Raw genomic sequence first — 26189 nt, forward strand, 5'->3', positions numbered from 1 at the left:
TAGATTTTTAGTGCTCTTTTTATTAAATCAGAAGAATAGAAAAACAGATTTTCTGTGTTTTAAAACCATATTTATTTGCAATATTAATCTATACATACAAAGCTTGTATGAAGTTTGTTAACCAGGATACAATTTCACCTGAATTACAGATTTCATACACAAAAGACTATGCACTAAAGTTTGGGTCCCACCTGGAAACTCATAATGTTAACAACTCCAAATCAATAATGCCCCCCAAGTATTAGTTAAGAAGGATGGTCATTAACATAGTCTGTTTGCTGTCTGAACAGGAGATGGCTCCAGATAGCCATACCCAAGGGGCACTAGCATTTTCTAAGTGCAATGTAACATTATCATCAAGTTATAAATGATGAGAAATCTTGCAGAGAAGATGCAATGCAATCTGAAAAAAACCCATGTGAATATAAAAAGAGAGGTTTGTCTCCTGATCCAGATCACTTGAATTGTGACCTGTGTCCAGACTCAGGAAGTTAAAAAGAGGTAGTGATCCCCCATAACCTATTTGTTTCTATATTTGGTAACTGTGTTACAGAAAATACATATTTAGTTTACATCAAGGAGTTGTCTGACTTTGACATTGAGTGGAGCAAACTACCAAATTAAATGGCATTCCATCCATAGCAAGGTGGTGATCTCAAAACCTGGAGTACTGTGTATTCTATATTAGACTACCACTTTCTAACATTCCAGAATATTAAAAAATCTTCTTTGCTTTTTCAAAAGGAACAAACAGATTTTAAGCACGCTTACATCTAGTCTATTTTAACAGAGCTAGCAAATTTAAAAAAAAAAAAAAATTGGTAAGGCTCCTATCTCTGAGGCAACTAATATCAAAGTTCCAAAAAGAAGAACAGTTTAAATCAAGAACTTCCCTCGTTACAGGTAAAACCCCTTATTTTTGGGGAAAAATTCACCATAACTGCTCCAGCACATACTTATGACTTCCAGAAGTGGAAGAACTTCTCCATGGATCCAGCAGGTGTGCTGAAATTTTCCTTGGGATGTCTCACAATTTTCATAAAAATATGGCAGCTGTTTTGGTGGGTTTTAGGAGTTCAGATCAGACATATGAATATATGGAACCTACGTATCTAATTGAGGGCCTTGGATCCCATCAGGCCAAAATCCTTTTGTGGATGTAGCTACACAGAGATGGCTGCTATTGTGGAAGACAAAGGAGCTCTATTCCGTAATGCCCTCCACCATCACCTTAACAATCAGGAAAAGCAGAGCAGGACTATCCTAATGAGACCGTCCTTTGTATATTTTTATAGCACCTGTTTTGACAGCACATACCACAGTGAGACAAGGGAAGGATAAACAAGAAGAGATTCATTTTCTGACTTGCAGCCAGGCTTTTGGGTATGGAAAAGAGTGGAATGGATGTGGAAATGGGCTGTAGTCATTAAGCTGTGGAATCAGCAATTTGTTTAGCTCTCACAAAGCCCATGACAAAACATTCATTGACTTAATGCAAATGTTTTAGCCCCAAGTAACACACAACAATACTCTGCAGGCTCTTTATTATGGGTAAAAAAAAAAATCTGTGCTGAAAAAGCAAAATACTTAATGCTACTTTCAGAAAAAACGTCTTTGCGGTGCCTAACACTAGTTAATTTAGAAAATAACTCCAGCTGCGCTGTCTCTGCTCCCCAGTCAGCTGACATTCCTTTTCAGCTTGTTGACGTGTTTTCTTGTGCCTGAAAACATTGCTTTTTCCCCTGTTCCATTTCCTTGAGTTTCAGATTCAAAATGCAAATATATGGAAAACAGCATATATGCTGTTTACAGTAAGCAGCTAGAAGCCTTCATTGCTTTACTTTTTGAACAAGAAAGGAAGGTTGGTCAGTCTACAGTTAGACAAGAAACTGAGTTCAGAGCTCAGCTCTCACATAATTTTCTGTTTCATTTCCACAGTCCTCTGTAAATCATTTAACACACAGCACATTGCATCATATTTCACTGCACGGAATATAAAGACTAATCACTGCTTGGACAAGAAGTCGGAGTAGCAAGGATGCAAGTGAAGAATAGATGGAAAAGGGTTATTTCAGGTCAAAGAGCTGGTACACCAGCTAGCACACAGCATCTGAGTCAACTGCTGACACAAAGAAATTTGGAAGATAAACAGAGGCCTCATATAGAAACAGGGAAAGAAAATGAGTTTAAAAAAGGCCACCAGGAAACTCTATATGTATTCTGCCATCAAAAAATGATTCTGTAGCATATTGGAAAGGATCATACTAAATTACGTTTTCAGTGAGGCAGAGTAGATGAAATTTTTAGTAGTTCTCTGCAAAAATTAACGAAAAACCATAAAATAAATTTAAAAAAAAAAACAAGAAAAGAAAGAAAAGGATGGCAATAGCTATAAAAAGATATCTTCTGCCCAAGTATACTGTAAGGAACTTGGTGTCTGGGGAAGAAAAAAGTTATCCAAACATCATATGTTCCCAATTTATGAAGATCCTTCGCCATAACCACCACATCACAGGGTAAACTATAACCTATGGGCTTGCATGGGCATGCATGGGTATACATAGTCATAGGTATAGAATACCTATATGCAGTATACTCGTATACCTAGTAGAGTAGCATTTAGACATCTATAGAAAATATAAAAATTTGCATTATTTCTCCTTTGGGAAACTGGGACAAGGCACATGTTTTAAGAAAGAAGTTACATGAAAAAATTAGTTCAAATGAAAGGCTCAAGAAGCTATCAAAGAAATATATCAAAGAAAAAGATGAGTTACAATAAATTTGTGTGTCTATTCTACATGACTTAGAGAAAAAATGAAGTAGAGAAGTGAAAATGGCATTATTTTAAGACAGTCTCAGGTTTTTATGAAAGACATCTAATATTTGCGACTTCAATTTTGTTTATTTAAAAATTATTTCTTTGAGGAGCACTCAGATCCAATTCACGCTTCTTGTTGAGTAACCACAAAATAGTAAGTATAATTTAGGAAAAAGAAAGAGAAAGCTGAAAGTTTCAAGGTGATCCTCCAATGTCAATTAAAAAAATTTTAAAAAAACCCAAAAAAGGTTACATTCATAGTATCTGTGACATTTGGTGATCTCCCAGGTTTCTTCACCTCCTACAACAAAAAATAAATCACAATATGAACGTGAAATGCATTATGCTTTAAAGACAAAACTCTCCTTGTTCTTCAACCTAAGGTTCTAGTGGAAACCTCCATAGGTCCATCTCCTCTGATTCCTTCCTCCCAGCCAAGGGGAACATGACTGATTTGCTCACAGGAACTGCTACCCTGATGCTGTGAATTGGCCAGGGATGAAGCTTACTCTGGAGAAGTACTCCTCCAGTGCTGTGGAACTCCTTGCCTGAAAAAATACATCACTACTCATGGCTCCCACACAATTTTCCTTTTCCTCATATGCCAAGCTTAAAAGCAGAAACTCATAACCAAATTGGCATCAAAACAGCTATTCCCCCCAGAATTTGCAAGTTACATTCCAAATGCTCTCATGTGAAGATGAGAATACAACTTGAGAGGAAAATTGCTGCAACATTGCAGGCCTGACTCTAATTGTGCTGATCTTATGGAAACAAAACATCCCACTAAGACACTGTCTTAGATTGGGGGTGTGTAATCTATTTGCCATCTGTTAGAGGTGGAGCAGTTTCCTTCTGTTAATTGGGCAGTTTTTCTTTAACTCTTCCACAACCAATCCTCCCTCCAGCGAGTTATCTTCTGTCAAGTCTCACTGATAAAATTACATCATCCCTCTGTGAGAAGCTCCACCTAGGGGGAGGAGCCAAGCATTCCTACCTGGATATGTTCAGAGATTTGGAACAGCAGAGACAGCTTTTTCCCACTGGATTCTCAGAGAAGCAGCTGTCTTCTCCACTGGATTCCCAGAAGAAGACCAGTCCCATATACAGCACTACTGGACCTTCAGAGGAAAACTACACCCTTTTAGAAGATCACTGCTCCAACAGAATCACATCTGTCACTGCAGGAGGACTGCAGCCACCATTTAATCAGGACTGCTACCAATATCCTGACCAACAGGGTGTTAGGTTGTATTCTGACTCTGTCAGTGTTTTTTGTTTGTTTGTTTGTTTGTTTGTGGTTTTTTTGTTTGCTTGCTTTATTTTTTACTATTGCATTTGTACTTCTTTTTAATTTTCCTAGTAAAGAACTGTTCTTTCTATTCCCATATCTTTGCCTGAGAGCCCCTTAATTTCAAAATTATAATAATTCAGAGGGAGGAGTTTACATTTTCCATTCCAAGGGAGGTTCCTGCCTTACTTAACAGACACCTGTCTTTTCAAATCAAGACAGACACCATGCCTGTGCAGCAGATCCCATGCTGTGCATTCCAGGCAGCTTTCCTTGAGCCAAAGAAAGGAAATGTGCCCAGGACTATTTCAAACAGCATGCACACCCCTTCCTAGCAAACATGCTTGCTGCAATGCAGGCTACTTTTGCAGAGTGTTTAATTCAGCTTCTTGAAGAGTCTTCCAACCCATTCAAGGGCTAGGGTCTGAAAGACACAAAATCCACTGGACTTCTGTACTGCTTTGTGGGTTGTTGTGCTTCTTATGCTAGACATATGTCCTAGAAAAGTGACTAAAGGGCTTCCAGGTACTGAAGACATCTAGTTTTTGTTTGTCTCTCAAAGTTACAGTGACACAGCTGGTTCTCCATACAAGGTTTATGAATTATGAACTGACAAACCTGAATGGGACAAAAAGCCAGGAGCAGAAAAAAACCAAATCCACATACTGAATATTTACCTAAAACAGCTAAGGTGCTTGACATGAGAATCATTGATTTTAAGACTTGGAAAATAAAGGACAGTACTTGAATACATTAATGTAGAAACAAATAGAGAACAATATCTGGAATTGAATTTATTTATATTTTTATTCTTATTTATCGAGGCAGTTTTGTAATCTTGAATTCTTTTTTAAAAAAAGAAAATCCAAAGCTGGAGTACTGGTGCCCAAAATCTGAAGCAGGCTACAGCCTTTCCAGTGGTTGCTCTCTGTACAGATAAAGTAGGGATTTTTCCACCATAATTTGCAGCAAGGATACCACCAACACAGCAGCAAATATACTTCAATGCAAATTAACAAGGGCTATTATTTTGCCATTTATCATAAATCTCTCTGTGACAACACAAAGCACATATTTCACATAAGAAGCAGCTTTACAGCAAGGCCCAACGTAGTGCACCTCCTGCAGTTAGCAACAAAAAGTTATTCAAGTTATTCAAGTTATTTCTCAGATACCACTGATATTTCAGAATACAGAATTTTACTAATTGCCATCCTGTTGAGTCACTTTTGCCTGAAGAACAAGACACAGAAATACTTGTTCCAATACCAGCATCACCACCAATTCCTATTGACATCAGTAAGTGCCCTGAGACCTTCAATATTCAGAGATTAGCTGAAGTCATTAGTCACAGTAGATCATATTGTTGCTGTTAGTCATTGATTTTCTATTTACGCTTAATGGCAAATTTAGCACTTACCAAACTGCCAAATTAACAACATTGGCTAGAAAACTGAAGTAACTTCAGGAATGACAAAAAAAAAAAAAATAACACAGTCTAATTTTTTCCACATTGTCAATATTTGCTCCTTGGAGCAGATCTGAAGAAAACGGATCTTTTACATTACTAAGTTCACTTTGGTCTCTATAGAGACAGCCCAGAAAAGTGCTAAAATATGGCAAGGTTTCAAAACCCCGCAAAGATTCCTTAGTCATACTCTTATTTAATTTCCCTGATAAAATTCCATTAGCTGGTTGTTTTTCTCCAAGAAGAATTCACATCTTATTAGAAGGACTTCTTTACTCTGAATCTATCTGATGTTATTGTCTCTGGCCAAATTACTAGAATATGGAAGATTGCAGGATATACCTTCTTTATTTGTGGGTGAGACTGTGTTTGTCGTTTTATATAATCACCAACCACAAAGACAGCTCAATCCTTTAGAAAAAAAGGCCTCTTTCACATTTTTAAAAACTCAAACTTTAAACTTTTGAATTTCCTTAAATTACAGACTATCAAATAAGATTAGTTTAAAAATTAGATCAGAAATTGTACTGATAATTTTTTTCTAAAATGTTATTTCATACAACTATGGTAAATCTTGTCTTTGAACAAAAGTAAAATCACAACTCTTCTCTGGCATACTATGATTATAAACAAGACATAAAAATGTTTATTAAAAAAAAAAATAAAACCTAAGCTGGGAAGAATATCAAGGAGCTGGAATAAATTCTTTTGCTGCTACACCTTTATAAAGGAACTCTTGTGAAAGAAATAAAATAACCTCTCCCCCCACCTTCTCCTCCCAAAGACTTTGTTTTCTTTTACTAGGAATAAGCAGCCTGATAAATTTTGCATTTTCACTTGCAAGGGTTGGAGTGGGACATTTAGCCAGGGAAAATTACATCATAAACTCACAGTCTAGCATTATTAGCAAACAAAAAATGCCATTCTATTAATGAAGATTGGAAGATCTGAGGAATATAAAATCTAGCATCTACTACTGAAAGCAATCCTGGCAGCAAAAGGCAGTATTTTTCTTAATGAATATTTTATCCAGAAGGCTCTCACCTCCCAAATTCCTGCAGCTGAAAACCTAAACAACAGAGGATGAAGTAAAAATATAGAACAACAATAATATCCCCAACCCCTCCTCAAACCTTTTTCAAAATTCCCAAATCTTAAATAAATGAGAACATGTCAGAAATCATTAGTCTTTGTAGACTTTAGTAGAGTGTACTAACTAAATGCAAATGCTATCAAAGTGTAGCAAAGAATTTCAACTTTCTTTTTCACAGGATAAAGAGAATTGGCAGGGTCTCAGTTACTTTTTTCAGCTCCAAAGAACAACCCAGATGATCTGGAGCATAATAAGAAATATTCATAATATTCAGTTACTTTTAACTACTTCTCAGGAGCGACCTTGATTTTTTTCCTTTCCCTTCATCCACCACGCCTCCCATTTCCTGTGATACCTTTTGGTTGCAATTTTCAATCCTCGTTTGTATTGCTTATTAGAAGTTTTCATAAAATGCTTTACAGAATGGGTCATTTAGACCTTGAAGAATATTTTCTATAGACCACAGAAGACTAAATGATCACTAAACGGGTTTGTGCATTTGCAAGAACAGGAGTCCATTCTCAGTGACAAAAGTGATCCCAACAAGTCTTATCAAGAGGAAGATAAAGAGGTAAAAAAGAAAGTCTTCAGCATTACCCTGCTAGGAGTCATATGTTGAATAAAGTAACTGGAACAGCAACACACAGATCTATCTTGTCTCTGACTGACTGCCATGCATCATTTTGTCCTTTGCTTTTGCCTGTTCCTCCCATTTTGATTCAGCATTTCCTTTTCTTACAACCTATACCTGACCAAAAATCCCTCTTTACACTCATGAATATTTCTTTTTGCTCACATTTTCTACTTTTACTTAAATGCTGTTATTGGTAATCTAGGATGATTTTGGGTTCCTTGTGTTCTACTCTGTGCAGTTCCAATTCTAAATCCTCTAAAATGGGGTGTAAATTCAATTAAATATTGGTACAAATGCCCCATAGTAGAGAAAATAGAACCCTGATATTCCAACATATTTCTACTACACTGGATATACCCCGATAAACCCACTGACTCTGGCTTTAGTCATACCATCACAAATGAGAGACATTGAGACCATTTTTTAAATTCTATAAATATTACAAACTTTTTTACAGTTTTGGGGTTTTTTTCATACAAATCACTTCCTTGGACAAAGCACAGTCATTCCCATGAATACAAGATTATGTAAAAGAAATAATAAAAGGACACAAATAATTGTAAGAAATAAACTGTTGATGATAATTTACATTAATGTATTATGCTACTACTTAAAATCAACAGAGCTACAATTTGACCATAGCCTTAAAAGACAGGTAAAGAAATATAGACATTAAAATATTCTATTATTCACTCCTGCACAATTTTCTGAAAATCACACAGCACAAAGTTTACAGATATCTTTTTTTCAGATATTAATGACCTCTTAGAGCTACTCTACTCCATATTTTTCAGTACTACCATATGCTAGTGGATACAGAAGTAAATCTCCTTGAAAGTAAGAAATGCACATTGATGATTTACTGGAAGTTACTGTGCTGTATAAAACACTTCTAATCTAGCATGACTAATTATTTGACAGTGTTTGTGTTCAAGGAGAACAGCTACATCTCTTTGGACCTTGGCCCTGATAGCCTCTGTGTAGCCAAAGACTTTGCAGGAAGGTCATTTACTGGCTCTAAACCCTGAGATGACCAGCTTGGAGGGTGATTGTTTGGTTGTAATCAAGGGACCTGTCCATACAACTGTATCTTTTGGCAATGCTAGGATAGACAAGACATGAATATCTAAGAAAGGAAGATTAATCAATCTCACTTTGCTAGTTAGCAAGTGAGGCATAGATCAGTGAGATGACTTCACACACTACGAGAAAGCAAAAAGTAAAGCCAGAACTTTTAAAATCCTCAAATCTTTTGACTTACTGATTTAACTTACCAATTTAGCTTTCCTGTATTTTCTTTCAATTTGCCTTCATGGCTGTTTTTCCCCACTGTGTTATCCCACTACATCGAGTGTGTCTCTCTCAGCCTGAAAGTTACACAAGAAAGCAAAATGTCATAATGTACCTCATTTTCCAAAACCCTTTAAAATGTCACTGGATCTGACAACACTGGAAGCCTAATGCTGATTTGTTGGTGGTGGTGTTTTAGAAATGCTGCATTGTCTTTTTGAAATGATTTTTTAACAGAAACAGGTGTCTACATGGACTTTATGAGTACTGCCAGTTAAATTCTTAACTACATCACGTTTTATGTATGAGTTTCCATCATGATGAATTAAGAGTTTAATAAAACAGCTGTCAAAGAAGCTAACATTAGAAGAACTTTAAAAGCTGTCTTTCAAATAAGGTATCTTAAATCTTATGAAGGATAAAGCACAAAAAACTAATTTGATGGAAAATAATCCATAGACCTTTGGCCCTGGATATTTACCTCTTTTTCCTCTAAATTGCCTCTGATTTAAATGGAGGTATGAATGACGGGAGAAAAAAATCTGCTAAAAATTTCTGAAAGAAAAAAATTCCAGTTCAATTCAAGGGTTGGTCTACTACTCAAAGCCCCTTAACAGGGATGAACTAGTCGCCTTGAAGAATTTTATTTTTCCCGTCTCTTCTCCTTTCCACTTTGAGGAAGAAATTACAACCTCTGCTTGGGACATGCTTAATTTTACTCATATAAGTACTGTAGATGATGTAGCATAAATATTACTGCTTCATTAATTACCATGATCAGTCAAAGTCATCAAGAGTCATAGTGAGAGGAATTACATAAAAAATTAACCAGAGAGAGAATCATAGACTCATAGAATAATTTAGATCATTGACTCTGTAGCACTGCCAAGTTTGCCAGTAAACCACGTCTCTAAGAACCACATCTACATGTCTTTTAATACTTCCAGGGTTGTTGACTCAACGTCTCTGAGCAGGTTGTTTCAGTACTTGACAGCCCTTTCAGTGAAGAAATTTTTTCTGGTATCCAACCTAAACCTCCCCTGACACAACTCGAGGCCATTTCCTCTTCTTCTGTCACTTGTTACTTGGAAGAAGAGTCTGACCCCTACCTCACTGCACCCTCCTCTCAGGTAGCTACAAAGAACAGTAAGGTTTCCTCTGAGCCTCCTCGTCTCCAGACTAAATCTCCCTCAGCTGCTTCTCACAGAACTTGTGCTCCAGACCCTTCCCCAGCTTTGTTACCCTTCTCTGGACAGGCTCCAGCACCTCAATGTCTTTCTTGTAGTGAGTGGCCCAGGAAGTGAGCACAGGATTTGAGGTGTGGCCTCACCAGCGCTGAGTACAGGGGGACAATCACTGCCCTGTTCCTTCCAGCTTGTATCAGCACACCATTGCTGATACAGTCCAGGATACCTTTGGCCTTCTTGGCCACCTGGACACATGCTGGGTCAGGTTCAACTGGCTGTTGACCAGCACCCCAAGGTGTTTTTCTGTCTGACAGCTTTCCAGCCACTCAGCCTGTAGTGCTATAGTGCTTTCTCCCAGCCTGTAGCACTGCCTGGGGTTGTTGTGATGCCTACAGTCAAGTGCAGGACCTGGAACTTGGTCTTGCTGAACCTCACACCATTGGCCTCAGCCCACTGATCCAACCTGTCCAGATCCCTCTGCAGAGCCTTCCTACCCTCCTGCATATCAACACTCCAACTCAATTTTGTGTCATCTGCAAACTGAGTGAGGTTGCTCTCAATCCCCTTATCCAGCTCATTGATAAATGTGTTAAACAGGACCAGTCAGGTTCAACTGGCTGTTGACCAGCACCCCCAGGTGTTTTTCTGTCTGACAGCTTTCCAGCCACTCAGCCTGTAGTGCTATAGTGCTTTCTCCCAGCCTGTAGCACTGCCTGGGGTTGTTGTGATGCCTACAGTCAAGTGCAGGACCTGGAACTTGGTCTTGCTGAACCTCACACCATTGGCCTCAGCCCACTGATCCAACCTGTCCAGATCCCTCTGCAGAGCCTTCCTACCCTCCTTCATATCAACACTCCAACTCAATTTTGTGTCATCTGCAAACTGAGTGAGGTTGCTCTCAATCCCCTTATCCAGCTCATTGATAAATGTGTTAAACAGGACCAGCCCCAGCACTGGTCCCTGGGGAATACCACTAGAGATGAGCTGCCAGCTGGATATAACTCCATTCACTATCACTCTCTAGGCTTGGAAATGCAACCAGTTTTTTTGCCAAGGGAACAGTTCACCCATCCAAGCCATGAGCAGCCAGTTTTTCCAGGAGAATTTTGTGAGAAATAGCATCAAGGGGTTTTCTAAAGTCCAGGTAGACACATCCACAGCCTTTCCCAGCAAATAAAGTAGGAAAAATGTTTTTTTTCCTCAGGCTGTTAGTTACCCATAACTAAGGAGAATTAATCAAAAGTTTCAACTGATTTAAAAAATAAAAGTGGTTCTACATTTTGTCAGACCATATTCTATGTACAGAATATAATTTACTTTCAGGTGAGTTTAATTTCAGTAAAAACATTAACCTGGTTTTGCTTTCCGCTGTGTTGTGTCCAATGGAGCTGACATACCCACAACTCTGGCAGTGCTGAGGTCTGCAAGGAAGTACAGTGACCTCTGGTCAGACTCAGCACTGCTGTAAATTGAGAGAGCTGTGATTGTTCTTGCATTATGTGGGCTGTGCATGCAGAAACTGAAGCTTCTATAGTGCAGTGAGTGCAGTGTTTGCTGAGGGCTGCACCAGAGTCCATCCAACCTGTCCAGAAGGAGAAGATCCACTCTCTCTCTTTGAGCACTGTTAGACCTACTCATGAGCTGCATCCTCCCAGGTGGATTCATGTGAAGCGAAGTACAGTACATGAAGTGCTGAAACAATTTTTCTGTGCAGCTTTGTGTGTTATTTGGCCAAGACATGTGGCATCCACATGGAGTTCACAGAGTATACAGTCACGGTTGCGTGTTTTCCCTTCCGTGGCAGCACATGTGCTGATAGACTTGAGTTCTATTGCCTTGTTCATCATTCACTACAACTGCACTGAATTCCTAGAACTAAGTAACTAACAAAATAAATAAATTAATTAATAAAATCTGTTGTATCTTACCTTATATCCTCCTCACAGAATTACCTCTTTTTGTGATAATTCAAAACTTGATGTTTGATCATCAACGCTATGATCTTAGAGGACTTTTCCAACCTTAATGATTCTAAGTTTCTATAATTCTATGACTTTTTGTAATTTAGATAAGTTTAGGATGGATTTTTTTTTTTTGTACAAAATTCGGGCAGATAGGTTTTTTTGAGATTGATTAATGTTCTTAATAACTGTTAATTCTTTTGTCTCTATCTAAATTTGGATTCTTGGCAGATGTAATGTTTCTTAGAAACAGTTTTATTGCACAAGTAGGTTTTTAGCTACTTTTTAAAAAATCATATTACTTTGATAAGAAGAGAAACATGAAACCAAACAATATTCTCACTGTGGCAAATTCTTGATGCTCATTTTTAGCAGGGAAAATCTTCCCATTAAATTTTTGAAGCCACTTGAGCACACTTATTAAAAGTCATTTCTTAACAAAAGTGGGTGGAACCTAGCAGGGTTTGACTTCATACTTTTTCTCAATCCAGAGTTTACTATTTACATCAAAGTTTGTGCTGGAATGTATGGGACTCTAATAATTTATTTTTATCTCTCTGTTATTTTTTGCCTTTTCAGTAACTCCTTCATTTTATAAGTTCTAATATAGATTGATTATTATTTTGGGAGCGGAATTATACGCCTCCAAAGCATCCCCTCTGAGTCAGTCTGTGGAAGAGAAATTCATTCTATCTCCATGCACTGTAAATAAATTGTATGCTAAAGAGATCAGCCTTTTTAAATATCATCATGTCTTTTTTATGTTATGCATCTTCATCTTTCCAAGCTCAATAAGTGAACTGTTATGAGTCAGACTAGCAAAAAGAAAAAACAAACAAACACAGAGAAGTGCAGTATTACCTCTGCTTTCCAAATCATTAGGCATTTTAAATTAGATTATGACATTATAATGTCTCAGCTAATATTTAGTTTTCCCTTACCAATTGCCACTGTGAAGTATATTTAATATAGTCCACAACTAGAGGGAATTTGAACAAGATTATTTTAGGTCCATAGTTCTGCAGAAACTATTGTCATCCACATTTAGCAGTTTCTAGGTCAGCAGTTAATCTTCCAGCCAAGTTCTAAATCAATCCTTATTCTTAAATCACTCTTAAGTCTTGAATGATCATTTGATGGCATTGATACTGAAATCACTGATTCTTCAAACATCCTTGTACTGCAAGGACACTCTAAAAAAATTAAAGCCCCCAACCCAGTCCCAGCTCTCAAAATTAGTCCCAGTCAATAGTGTCTCACATTCCCTCTCCAACAGCAGCCTTGATCCTGGGTCCCCACACCCTCTTCTCCCAAAGCCCTACCTCAAAGCCTCCTCATTAGTTCCTTCAGCAATTTCAGAATATGTCAGAAAGCAGCAGAATATCTCAGATAAAAGGCAACAGACAAGACATGGGAAGGCAGAGAAGAGGAGCCTTCATTGTCCAGGGAAGGGAGAAAAGAGACTGAATCCAATTCCATCTGCTGAAGAATGTCACACAAAAGAGCAGACATTAGGAGAACCAGATGGTTCTTGTCAGGTCATAAGACAGTGGGATAGGGATTGATCAGAAGAGCTCTCCCTCAGACACAAACTGTCTATTCTGGGATCTTCCTCTGGAATAAATCCCATCATTGAGACTAGAACTGAGAAGTTTATAACCCAAATGTCTGTACTGCACTAAAAGCCTTGGAGAAAATCAGCATGATACAAGACATACAGAAAACAACAAGAAATCGTTATGCTCGTTCCAGGTAAAGGTCATTTGCTGCAGGCCAAAGCTTTGTGAGAGAAGCTGCCAGAAACTTCCTCCAAATCCAGCAGAGCCAATTCCAGATGGGTCTAAGATGGACATGCTCCTGGCCAAGGCCAGGCCAATTAGAAGCAGTGGAAATGCCTCTGTGATACTATATTTAAGAAGAGGAAAAAAGAAGTTATTGCACAGTTGTAATTGTGGCTGGAGAAGATCAGGGTAATAATACGTGAGAAGAGCAACTCTGCAGACACCAAGGTCAGTGAGGAAGGAAGGGCAGGAAGTGTTCCAGGTGCCAGAGCTGAAATTCCCCTGCAGTCCATGGTGCAGACCATGGTGAAGCAGCTGAGCCATGCAGAACCATGGGGATGCAGAGATCCACCTGCAGCTTGAAGAGAAGCCCCATGCTGGAGCAGGTGGATGCCTTAGAGGAGGCTGTGAACTTGTGGAAGGCCTGTGCTGAAACAGCCTCCTGGGCAGGAGCCTGCAGAGAGAGGAGCCTCTGCTGGAGGCAGGTTTGCTGGCAGGAATTGTGACCCCATGCTGGATCCACCTGTCCTTGCACACTGTAGAAGAGTGCACCCACACTGCAGCAGTTTGTGGAGGACTTTTGAGCATGGCATGGACTCCTGTCCAGACAGGTTAGAGATCAGAGCAAAGTTCTTCACCTTCCAGTGGGGCACTGGAACTGGCTCCCCAGGGAAGTGGTCACAGCACCAACCTGAAGGAGTTCAAGAAGGGTTTGAACAACACTCTCAGGCACACGGTGTGACTCTTGGGGTATCCTGTCCAGAGATTAGAGTTGGACTCAATTCTTGTGTGTCCCTTCCAACTCAGCTTATCCTGTGATTCTGCATAAGGCTAAACCACAGTTAAAATATTTAATTTTGTTAGGATTTTTCCTAACAAATTTATTTTGCTACTATTTTTAATCCCTGCTTCCCTCGTCTATCTGTCCTATCCATCCATCAGTGTTTTATCATAATTACTTAGTTTTTGCTTTTCTGATATTTGGCCTGAAAGGACTATTTCATTTTCTCTTCACACAGCTTAATTTCCCCCCCTCTCTAAATCTCTAAATTGCTATGTACAAAATACATTGCATTGAATACATGCTGCTATAGAAGCTGAGAATAAATGGTTTGGCACCTGGTAGATGCCGAGTTGCCAAGTTACCACTTCAGATATCTGCAATCTCATTGTTAAAATGCTAGTAGCATTCATCCTTTGCTCACGTACACTATAGAGTCATAGGAAATACACAGTCATAATGAATAGAAAATACTACAATTTGAGAAGAAAATGGAAAAAAAAAAAGACAAAAAACTCCTGGAATGGTTTTGTGAGACCTTTAAACATCCTGAGTTATTTCCTTCAATGCTAATGTCCTTAATTAAATCCTCACCAGCTCTGCACTAACTCCAGGGTAAAATTACAATCCTTGATCTTTTCATTGGGTTTTCTAAACTCTCCCATTCACCAATTTCAATTCTCTTTGCAGAGAAGTAAAGGCTGAGAGAATTAGGTTTGTTCATTAGGCTAGAAATGAGAAGGTTTCAGGGTGAGATAATCCCAGCCTTCCAGTGCCTGAAGAAGGAGAGGGACTTTTTGCAAGACATGCAGTGACAAGACAAGGGGGAACAACTTCAAACTGAAAGACAGGAGGTTTGCATTAGATAAAAATGAAATATTCCTTACTGTGGGGCTGGGGATACACTGGAACAGGCTACCCAGAGATTTTGTGGATGCCCCATCCCTGGAGGTATTTCAAGGCCCAGCTGGATGGAGCTCTGAGAAACCTGGTCCAGGGAAAGGTGTCCCTGCCACCAGCCACAAGTTGGAACTAGATGTTGTTTGAGGTACCTTCCTTAAACAAAAAACATTTTGTGATTCTATTATTTTTCAAGTGGCCATGCCTGTATTTCCTGCTTGTAACACATTTCTTCTGTCTTCATCACCATCTTCCTCTTAGAGACAATTTTATTAGAGGCATCTCTCTGTATTAGTCCTAAAGTCAGGTAGTCAGAAATAATGACATTGATAATACTTTTCCTAAAACCATTTTTCTGGGATGGTCACTGTATGGTGATTGAGATGAAAAATGCATGCCATATAAAAAAAAAATTAACCTCTACTAGACATCTCTTTTTGCCTCAGTGGGTTTATGTTTTGTGTCAACTCATTAAGTTATGCTTTTCCTTGCATTTTCACTTCTTATTCTAACAAATATGTTCTAGCAAGTTAAATCCTCTTGTGTTTGGCAACTTCCATACATTTTAGGGATTTTTTAAACAGAAACTGGTATATCTGTGGTTGAAACTATGTATCAAGTTCCTAACCTGAGATGAGTAAATACAACATCTCTAACACAATTTATTGAAAAAACCTCTTTTTAGATCTCTCTTCACCTTCTGTTATTTCACTCAGAAATTATTGTTTCAGAAATATTTTGGAGCAACAACACTCACAAGTTGGGAATTATTTTATTCCTGAAGTTATTTATTATTAAATAGCAGCAATATTTTAAAATTTGTTTTTCCAGCAAAATTATGTAATCAGATGATGGCAGTTGAAGTGGGAATGAGGAAACAATAAGGAAATGTCTGGAAAGCATAAGAATAGATGTGGTAGAAATATTATTGTCAGTCTTGCAAGAACTTTTTTTCTTTTTTCTGTATTAATATTGTCTTGGGTGAGATTTAATTTTGTATTTGACATTTACTGTTTTTCCCAAGCAGCACTCTGTTAGAGTGTTACCTTGATGTCTTTTGTCTTGATTGCTTGAATGAAATATAGTATTAATTGTTTCTTTGGGCTTTTCTTGGACTGTATTCTGTATGCATTTGCCTTAGCTTTGTTTGTTTAATTCTTGCTGTTCTTATTTTAACTTTAATTAGTTCAGTGTTCCTCTTTCCACTCCAAGTTGCACAATGCTTTTTGAAGTAGCAAAGAAGTAGGTCAGGAGGGAATAATTCTGGTCTTCAGGAAATGGTGACATTTTGCTCTTTTTTTCCATTATGAAATGGAACTAAAATGACCTGTAAAACATATTTTCAAAAACATCATTGAAAACATTTAGGGAATCATATTACTTTGTTACAAAAATTTCTAAACATTTTGCTATTAAAACATTTTGAAACACCCATGATTTGTATTAAAATAGAAGTTATGTGAAAAGTAAATTTGGAAATAAATTATTCGAAACTTCCACAAATGTCAAAATGGGACCAATCTCTACATGAAAAAATGTGCCAAATTATCCAGAATTTCCAAATATATTGCTTTTTTTTCTAATAACTTTGTCAAGATTCAGTACTTTCCACACCAGGGTAATTTTCAGGCAAAACAAAGCAGCCATTGCAAAAAGAAACACTATGACTTCTGTCTCTTAGAGAAACCTTTCTGCTTTCTCTTTTCTCAACACTCACCTGCTTCCCTATTTTGTTCTGAACAGCACCAAATAGCAGTGCTGCCTTCTTTTTGCTCAGGTTTCTGGCAGCCCCTCTCCTGGTGACTCCTGTTCATGGCTGACATCAACTTCAGAGCTCTGACTCATTTTATAGCTTCACTGCAAGTTGGCTTTCTTGCCTACCTTTGAATTGGCAACATCTGTTATGGCTTTGTCACAGCCAAAATGCAAAACTCTCCCCATCTGGAACGACTAACAGCCATGCTTTACACTACCCTGCTTTTGGCATGTGACTTCCCTGGCTCCAGCTGGTCTTTTTCTGCCCTGAGCCTCCATAATTTCCATTTGTTCTCCTTCTGTCAGGGCTTCAATACGTTCATAGGTCTTTGACATATTTTATTGCTCCCACAGACCCATTCTGACCCAAATTCTACTGCTCTCCTGATACTGATACACCCTACATAGCATCTTTCTATCCAAATAAAACTGTCAATCTTTTCTGGTTTGTCTCCCCATTTCTGTTAGTCCAATGCATCCAAACATTTTCTTTTCCAAGTTTTCTCTGCCACTGGGCCTTTTGCTAAGCACTACTCTTTCTGCTATACCAGTTTATAATTAGGTATTGACTCTGATTCACTAGGTATGTGAAGCTTTACAGAAGTTTATATTTTCCTGATAGCTTTCAACTAAGATTAGTAAGGACACATCTACAGGACACAAACATTCTTCAGTAATTCATCTTGCATTTTGATTTCTGCAACATCCTGAAATTGGAACCAAGCTAGAACTGCTTGAGAATTGGAGAGGATAAGCATGAAGAAATTGGACTGGAACAAAGACTCAAGGGGAAAGGGCAGGTAAAGGCATAATTTATCAATACTCAGAAAAAGAATCAAAAAATGTGTACCTGTTACAGTGCATACTCTCTGGAGTTTTACATGGAACCTGGGATTCCTAATTGTCACAATTAAACAACAATTTGGTCTTCTGGTGGTTGACTATTGTTGCTACCAGTCACTTTAATTTCTCAAATTACAGAAATTCACATGAATCTAAATGCTGTTACTCTGCTGGTGAAATACACAACATTCAGAGTCAACATAAGATGATGTTTTTCTTTTCACAGCATATCTAGGAATCACCAGAAGTTTGTCTACTGAGAAAATTTAAATCAGGAGGCCTATATCTGTTCAGCAAAATGGGTAAAGTAGAAAAGCAGGTGAATGGTTAAATTTGTGCAGGAAGATGAAACACCAGGTGAAAGCACACTCATTGTAGCCCTCTAAAACACTCTCCAACTACAGCTGAACTCCCTTGCACCAGGACTTTGCAAAGCACCCTTCAAGGGAAACAAATTAAAGAAAAACCCATAGTATGTTTCAGTGGACATGAAATACCTGCTCTGGGGTTGCATTGGGTTTTTATATTTAAGGTGACTGCCACATGCCAAATTCCTACTTCAGTTCTTGCAGATGCTGTGAGAAACCACAGTACTGCACCATTTAGAAATGGAAAAATTGCACTTTGTGTAAAGTTCCTCTGCCGAGAGTCTGGACTGCAGAATTGCTTAGCATGTGTGAGTCGTGTTCATGCCAATGGAAGCTGTGCTTCATATTTTAATAGTATGGGTACTACCTGCTTGTTTAATGGAAAAATTTTGGGGCCAGTTATTTTTCAATTTAATTTTTATGCCTGTAGGTTAGATGCCTTCCATTTGCTCATAGAACAGCAACAGCACACTCTCATCTCAGAAAGATCTTGAGAAGATTCAGTCATTAATACACACCTGACTGAGTGAGGCCCCAGCTGAGAGCTTGTGAAGGAGATCCAGACCTAGCTACTGCTGACATACTGATTTCAATTACTCTAAGGGTCTTCAGAGCAAGCTCACAGGGCATGAACACGATTATTCCTAAGTAGTGTTTGCCAACATTAAGCACAGTCACCTTATAATTATATCTTTGAAACACATTTTGAAAATTAAGTAAGCTCTAGAAATGATGGGGTGAACATAAAAGTATTATATAATTAGTTATTAAATGGGCATTACCAATTTTGTGCACAGGAGGAGACAGACATTTTGTGGAAAAAAACAGCATGTGAACATATCCAAATGTATATGTGAAATAAAATTAATGATGGGTGATGAGGCACCCTTTTTTATGAAACATCTTTACTAGGAAGTGTTTGACTGCATCATTTCAGTAGTGTTATTCTAATCTAAGCATGTATGTGTAATTGAAATAATGAATATTCTGCACATACTCTTGTTTTCTCTTGATTTCAGCTGATTTCTGACTGGTTCTTCTCATTAATTTTTCATTGGTCCCCAGTACATGATAATATGTTCTGCTGCAGTAATGCTGATTGCACAGCCTAACTTCTGGTGAATAAAACCTGGAATATATTCAGTGCAGAGCAAGTATAGTACATTTCAAGGAGTCAGCACAGTCATCTCAGATCACTTCTTGTGCATAAGCAACAAAAGTAAAGCTCAAAAGCTGTGTAGTACCTCAGAATCTCTGAAGCATGACAGACCATTCCCAGTGCTTTCTAGTGACACCTTTTGGTGATAAACCCATGGTCTGTGACCTGACTGAATGCACAGTCGTATTCCTCTCTTTTCTGTTGGCATATTTTCCCTAGCAATGAGTCTATTTAAAGACCCTTTTAGTGGCTGAAGAAGAAAACAAAAGAGAAAAATCAATGTATAATTTAAATAAGAGTTGAATACCGTATGCAGTAGCAATGCAAAGTATAAGCAATCAGGACAAACTGTGAAAGTAAACCCTGTTTGTAAACTAGGATTAATGACCTTGTATCACAGCTAGAATTACATCTGGCAAAGGTCGAACATGAAAAGTTATCTCTAGATTTAAGACTTCAAGTTTCAGAAAAAATTAAGTAATGAACTGGCCAAGGTCCACTGAAATACCTGAGTCCAGGAGGTACAGTGATCACACTGACAACAGAGGTTTTAAATAAAATGGTCCAAAGTCAGTTTTCAAGAAAAAATAGTCAGTATAGCAGCACCACCGTAAAATCTTTGCTTGGCCAGAAAGATTTGAGTCTTTTGAATGTCTTATTTAATAAGACACACAATTGTACTTCAGTTGTACTGTGATTATTACAGTTTAATATCTTAATTTTAGCCAGTGTGAAACAATGACTATGAAGAAGGTGCACTGGATTAATGTGCTAGGAGATATTACTCATTTACATATTTGTTAACTCTTATGTCTCTCGATTCATAGATATTTAAACCTATGAGGGACTATGGAATTATTGTGATCATTTAAATGGATTTCTTGCAGAACATAAGCTGTAAGCCCAAACATTGATGTCTTAAATCAGTAAACTCTGTTTGAGGTGCACCTTTCAGAACAAGTACCTTACTATATTCCTTCTTCTTCTCACCTGTACAATATCTTGCTGCTTCCTTTGCTTTTTCCTCTGAGAAAAAAAATGTCTATTTTCATCCGAAAACTCCTAGCAAAAACCCTTTTTCTTAAATCACTCACAAACCCCAGCTGTCACTTATTAGATCCTGCATATGACAAGTCACAGGTATGGTTACTTTTTGAGCACCTGCTCTGTACCAGCTCTGAGCAGTTACTGATACGGCAGTGACAATATTGCTCCTGAGTTATTCACTGACACATTACACACACAGACTATGATTCTGTGATATAGTTTATCATATGTACAGGAGGCAAGAAGGCAGGTGGAGAGTTATCATGAACTGTCTTGAATAGTTCTTTTAAGTGCTCTTGTTACTGCTACAGCCGTAGAAATCTTGCCAAAAGGGGGGGACCCCAGGGATGTAATGTTACAGAAGTCTTTTTGTATCTTTCTGACTAGAGCAAATGAATGGCTGACATCTTTTTGTGCAGGCATGCAGGAGTGTTTCCAGGGAGGCAGAAATAATTTTTTATATAGCCCAGAATTAATCAGAATAGAAAGTGGATCTATTCCCATCCTTTCCTTGTATGTGAGCACCTTCTAAGGCACCAACAGCAGCCACTCTGCTGTTTAACTGAGAAATTTATCTGGGATACACAAATAATGGTCTAGAAATACATTTATCTTTAAATACAGAAGAGCCAGAACTGCTGGGAAAGAGAGAAGAAAGCTGGTGGGAAGTGGAGGAGACTCTTCAATTATTTTTTCTTTCCTTCCAAGGCCTAGTTGTTTATTGTACTTCACAGCACACAAGCCCCATGACTGCGCTCTGCAACAGCCACAGCAGAATCCTAATCTGCCCCAAGTTCCTGAAGAGTCATTGCTCTGGCTTCAGCCTCTGGACTTGCTCTGGGAAAGATAGATCCAGATATCTCCTTTCTTCCTTCCAAAATATTTCACTGAACCTAAGGGCCAAGACTTGAGATTAAGGCAGTTTCTTATCATAATATGCAAGATATTCTTCTGCATTAAGCACTGAAAAGTAACCTGGAGACTGGAGGAGCACAGCAACAGCCCTGTGATTTCTAAAGCAAGCTGTATAGAAAACTGCTGTCCATCCCTTGAAGGAGAAATGTTGCATGTCCTCTTACCCTTGGTGCAACAGAAACAAAGAGAATAGTGTTGAACGAAATACACCATAATATAAGCTAGTTCTCCATAAGAATGCTATATTTACTGTATGCACTATACATGTGCATACATATTTATTGAAACAGTATGTATATGTGTACCATACTTGCTGTATGTACTACATTTTAAACTACTAAATTCCTAATGAATTCTCTGTGAAGAATGCAACAAGAATTACAGCTTCTTTCAACTATAGATACCCTGAGTGAAGTGTATTGAGCTGCACTTTTCTCTGACTGATGAAGTACTGCAGTGTTGCAAGAGGAAAACACAGTACTTATCCATGAAAATCAGATGTCATAGCAGCAGAAGAAATTATGATAATGTGCATAATTAACAAAAGGTACCTCTCACACTTTTATCTCAAGATTTTACACATAAGGAGATTTTATGTTGCAGTCATGCATAACATCTACAAATGTCACATAACCAGTTCATATGAACAATGCTGATACTGAATTTATTGTAAGCTGGGCATGCTGAAATGAACAGCTTGAGTGATTCAAGAAACTACAGTAAATGGTTTCGGCCTTCTCTTCATTAGCAATTTTTTCTTTTCTTGCACAATTTAATGTTATTACTTTTTACTTATTGAGAATTTTCATTAGACAGTCTCAAAGTTCTGAGGCTGAACATGCCTAAGAGAGGAAAACTATACTGTTTTTTTAATAAACTACAACTGAGACTGAGTTAATGGCCAAATCAGTGAAAAAGCAGAGAGTCAGACCCACTGGGCATCTGAGCTGAGTCCATCTGGGCTCAGATATAACCACCTGCTTGGAATTATTTTGAAGGCCTTGATACATTGAAGACTTTTCTCATTTGAGTTATCCCTCTCTAAAGAGCTTTCTAAAACACAGTCCAAGTCATCTTAGCTAAAGGATGTTTTGATTAAAATAAAAGAACTAAGGAAACTCATATTTAGGTGTTATTTCAAGCACCTTTAGAAGTATTATTATGCAACCTGAAATTAATATATATAGATATAGATATATATAGATTAGATATAGATAGATATAGATATAGATTATATAGATAGATTGAGAGAGAGACACACAGATATAAAATTAGGATCTAATGCAGTGTTCATTGAAGCCAGTGGAGGTGCACCTAATAAATGGTGCATCTGGTCTCTACAGAGTCAAGTGTAACTTGATACTTTTCAGGAATGCTACCCTCTGAGTAGACAAATGTGAAATCAAAAGTTTTATCAAGCTTAAGCTTCATTGATGATTACATTCATCTTGCTTATAACACCGGTTTTTAAAGACAAGATTCTCAGGTTAGACTTTAAGCTTCTTTCATTGTCCCCTAAACTGCTCCTAAAACAGTAAGATAGTAGACAAAATCAGGGACAAAGTGCTGAAGAATGCTGCATAAATCCGTAAAAATTGTGCCTGCAACAAAAGGAAATTTCTGTGTATTAATGGAACCATGCTGCATATCCATGATGCTACATTTTATAGGTGTGCTTGAAAGCAAGATGAAAGAAAGAAAATTGCCTTTCTGCAACCAAAAGAGAAATGCAGTTTACTGTTTACACACTATAAGACAATTAATGATTCCAGAAACTTAATGATTCTGCTAAACCCAGTACACAATTATGGTACATCGAGAATTCCCTGACTTCTGTATTTTTTTCAGCATCAAATACCACAAGATGTTTAAAAATGGTTGGGGATTGAGAAGCTTATTGTATTGGAGATGTGAATAAGCCTCCTAACGTATATAGGTGTGTCAATCCATGATGCAGGGCCTATACAAAGCGTGCAGGATCAGATGCTCTTAACCACTGCACCCACAGGCAGGGGTGGCAGTTTAAATTTATATGAGTATTTTCAAAGCACAATATGTATATTCTTTAGGTATAACCAAAATATTACATTATTTTCTCCTTGTACAAGGACACAAGGTTATGTCATACATATGTTGAACTCATCTGGAGGACCAGGAAGTTGAAATTTGAAAGTTTTTCATTCAGACTATTTGTTGAACTCAACTGTGTTAGACTGGTAGTCCCCTGGGTTCCACTCTGCCCTGACTTTAAAAGCAAAGACAGCAAGTGCTTCCTCCTTTGCTGTTCCTGTCAGGAAGGTGGTAAGAGAATGCTGGTAGCTCTGCATGCAAAGTTACAACTTCTGGCAATGTTGTAAGACAAGAATTTGAATGCTGGTTTTATGAACATGATCCTGAATATGAAAACAGAGGCCTGGATTTTGGCATCTAGCTTATGAGTCCCTTTGCTTTAGGTTTCAGATTCCCCGTGCAGTGTGGTGGGCAGCATGGCAGTCCAATAAATCATATCAACTTTATGCCACTGAGAAAAAGGCAATGCCTAATAAAATTCTTAAATGTCACCCCTTTCCAGATCTAAAGGTTAAAGCCAAGTTCAAGTTGACAGCTCTGAGCACTGAGGACCAACACCCTGTGTGCTACAGAACCACAGCCTTATTCATTTCTCATTCCACTTCCTTTTAAAATCTTACCATGAGTGTCTATATGGTTACATGTGTATCCTACATTAAATTTAATGAGAGAACCATGTAGTTTGGAAATGACACTTTTGGCATCCCTGGGGTTCTTCATCAGCTTTTTTTTTAAATTTTGAACTATTCCCTGAAGCCTGCTGTTATTTCTCAAGAGCCTGAAATCTTAACATTTATTTTAATCAAGCAATACTCTTTCATAATTCACAGAATTATTACTGTTTTCACTAAGACAGGTTCTTTGTGGAATAGTAATATTCAGATTTCATGGTTTAAATCCCTACCTTACTACCTGTTAGAAAAATACATTTCTGAATGTGTTTCTATGGAGACCTGACAGGATTAAGACACAGTTTATAATCCTGGTAATTGCAAGTCTTTAGTTTTCAGATCTACACAAAAATGCTAGTTTGAATAAGCTTTTTCATTAATAAATGTTATTTTATTTTCATCTGACATCCAGTTTTTCTTATAGAGAGGAATTTTATGTTTGAAAAATAGTAGACAGCAAGAAGATGACACAACCAAAGACATGTTAGGGTATGTTTTTCAAACAACTCAGGGACTTAGAAGTGTAGAAGGCATCTAGGCTGCTCTGACTGCAGAAAATAAAAAGCATTACAATTTAAATTACATCATTCTGCTTTATTGACTCTTTGGCTATGCTGAGCATCACTAATTCTTTTTCTTTACCTTTTCCTCCTAAGTCACTCTGAATTTATCCCAGTTTGTTTTTTTGTTTTTTTTTTTTTTTTTACAGAGAGCTTTACAAATTCCTCCCATAAAAGAGAGTAGCATGTCAGTAGCATGGTGTCTACCACCCCACATTGTGCCAAGAGAATATGGGCTATGTGCATGTGATCCACCAGCTCTGTAAGTTTTGTACTCCAGACATATTTATTCAGAATCTTCCATCAAGATACATCATTCTTTAAAGTACATTTGAGGGGAGAAAATGAAAAGGAAAAAAAAAAGGAAGATAATGCTTTCTCTAAAAAAACAATATACCAAGGACCTTTAATTTGGTCCATTGCCAACACCCTTGATTTCCTTTATCTCTTGAGCTGAACCCACCAACCAGTCTTATTGGGACAGAGCTCAACAGACCTGTGTGAGGTTTGGTTCAATCCTACTTGAGGAGTTAACCACAGATTGATTCAGCAATGCTACACAAAGCATACATCTACGAGTTCACCTGTACCCACACACGGAATGTTCCACTGTCTAATAGACGATAATATTTTGTTTTTCTATTAATGGAATGCCCTATGGAATAGATGTGAGATTCATAATTCATTGTTCCTGTCATGGTGCAAAAGGAGAATTCCCACTGCAGGGCTGTCTGACTGCATGTCCTGGGGTCTGACTCCCTGCCCTCAGCAGATCTCCAGCTCTGATCCAAGTAAAACCAGAAGACATTGCATAAGACATCACATATATTCTGTTATGCATCATCATGGAAAAACATTTTTCTTACTTGTATTCAGCTTGCATATACTTGGCTTTTGTAATTATAGGCTTTTTCGCTTTTGCTTTATTCTTTGATGTAAGTAAAGCAATCTTTTTTAAAAATTAATAAAAGTTATATAATCTTATTCCAGAAGGGGCAGAGAAGGGGAAAAAAGATCCACCAAACAAATTCCTTTTTGTCATAAAAATCAGGATTCTGTCAAATATATCCTGGTACTTATAATCTAGTCTTTGCATCTAAAATTATGAAATACATTGGATAGAGAAAAGTACAGAATGAAATTAATAAACAAATTCAAAGAAAATGTTTAGGTCACAGAATCTTTGTGTCTATAAAAAGACTTACACTTCAACACTAAAGATGACTCTTTTATTAGAGTTGTATTTTGCCTTCATTGGTTTTGAAGGATATTTTTTTCCAGGTTCTTAGATTTATAGAACCCACCATCATTCCTGCAGTGTGTCTTCTGATAAGGCTATGTTAAGCATGTGCTGCTAATGTGTATGCCTCACAGAAGTCTTCATTACATACTGGAACTCAGCAATTATTCTCTTTTAGGGGAGGGATTTAAACCATGCCCTTTAAGTAAAACCAAACACTTTGACTGATTTTAAAAGCTGTGGCATGGAGGTGAGCCTGCTTGCATCCCGTAGCTGTGCAAAGACAGAGGACTGAAGAGTGGACATATGGCTCTGTGCTGCCACAGGGCAGTGATGCCAGTGAATTACAGCCCA

Source organism: Pyrgilauda ruficollis, unplaced genomic scaffold (genome assembly GCF_017590135.1).
Source record: "Pyrgilauda ruficollis isolate IOZ18807 unplaced genomic scaffold, ASM1759013v1 scaffold2, whole genome shotgun sequence".
Taxonomy (NCBI): Eukaryota; Metazoa; Chordata; class Aves; order Passeriformes; family Passeridae; genus Pyrgilauda; species Pyrgilauda ruficollis.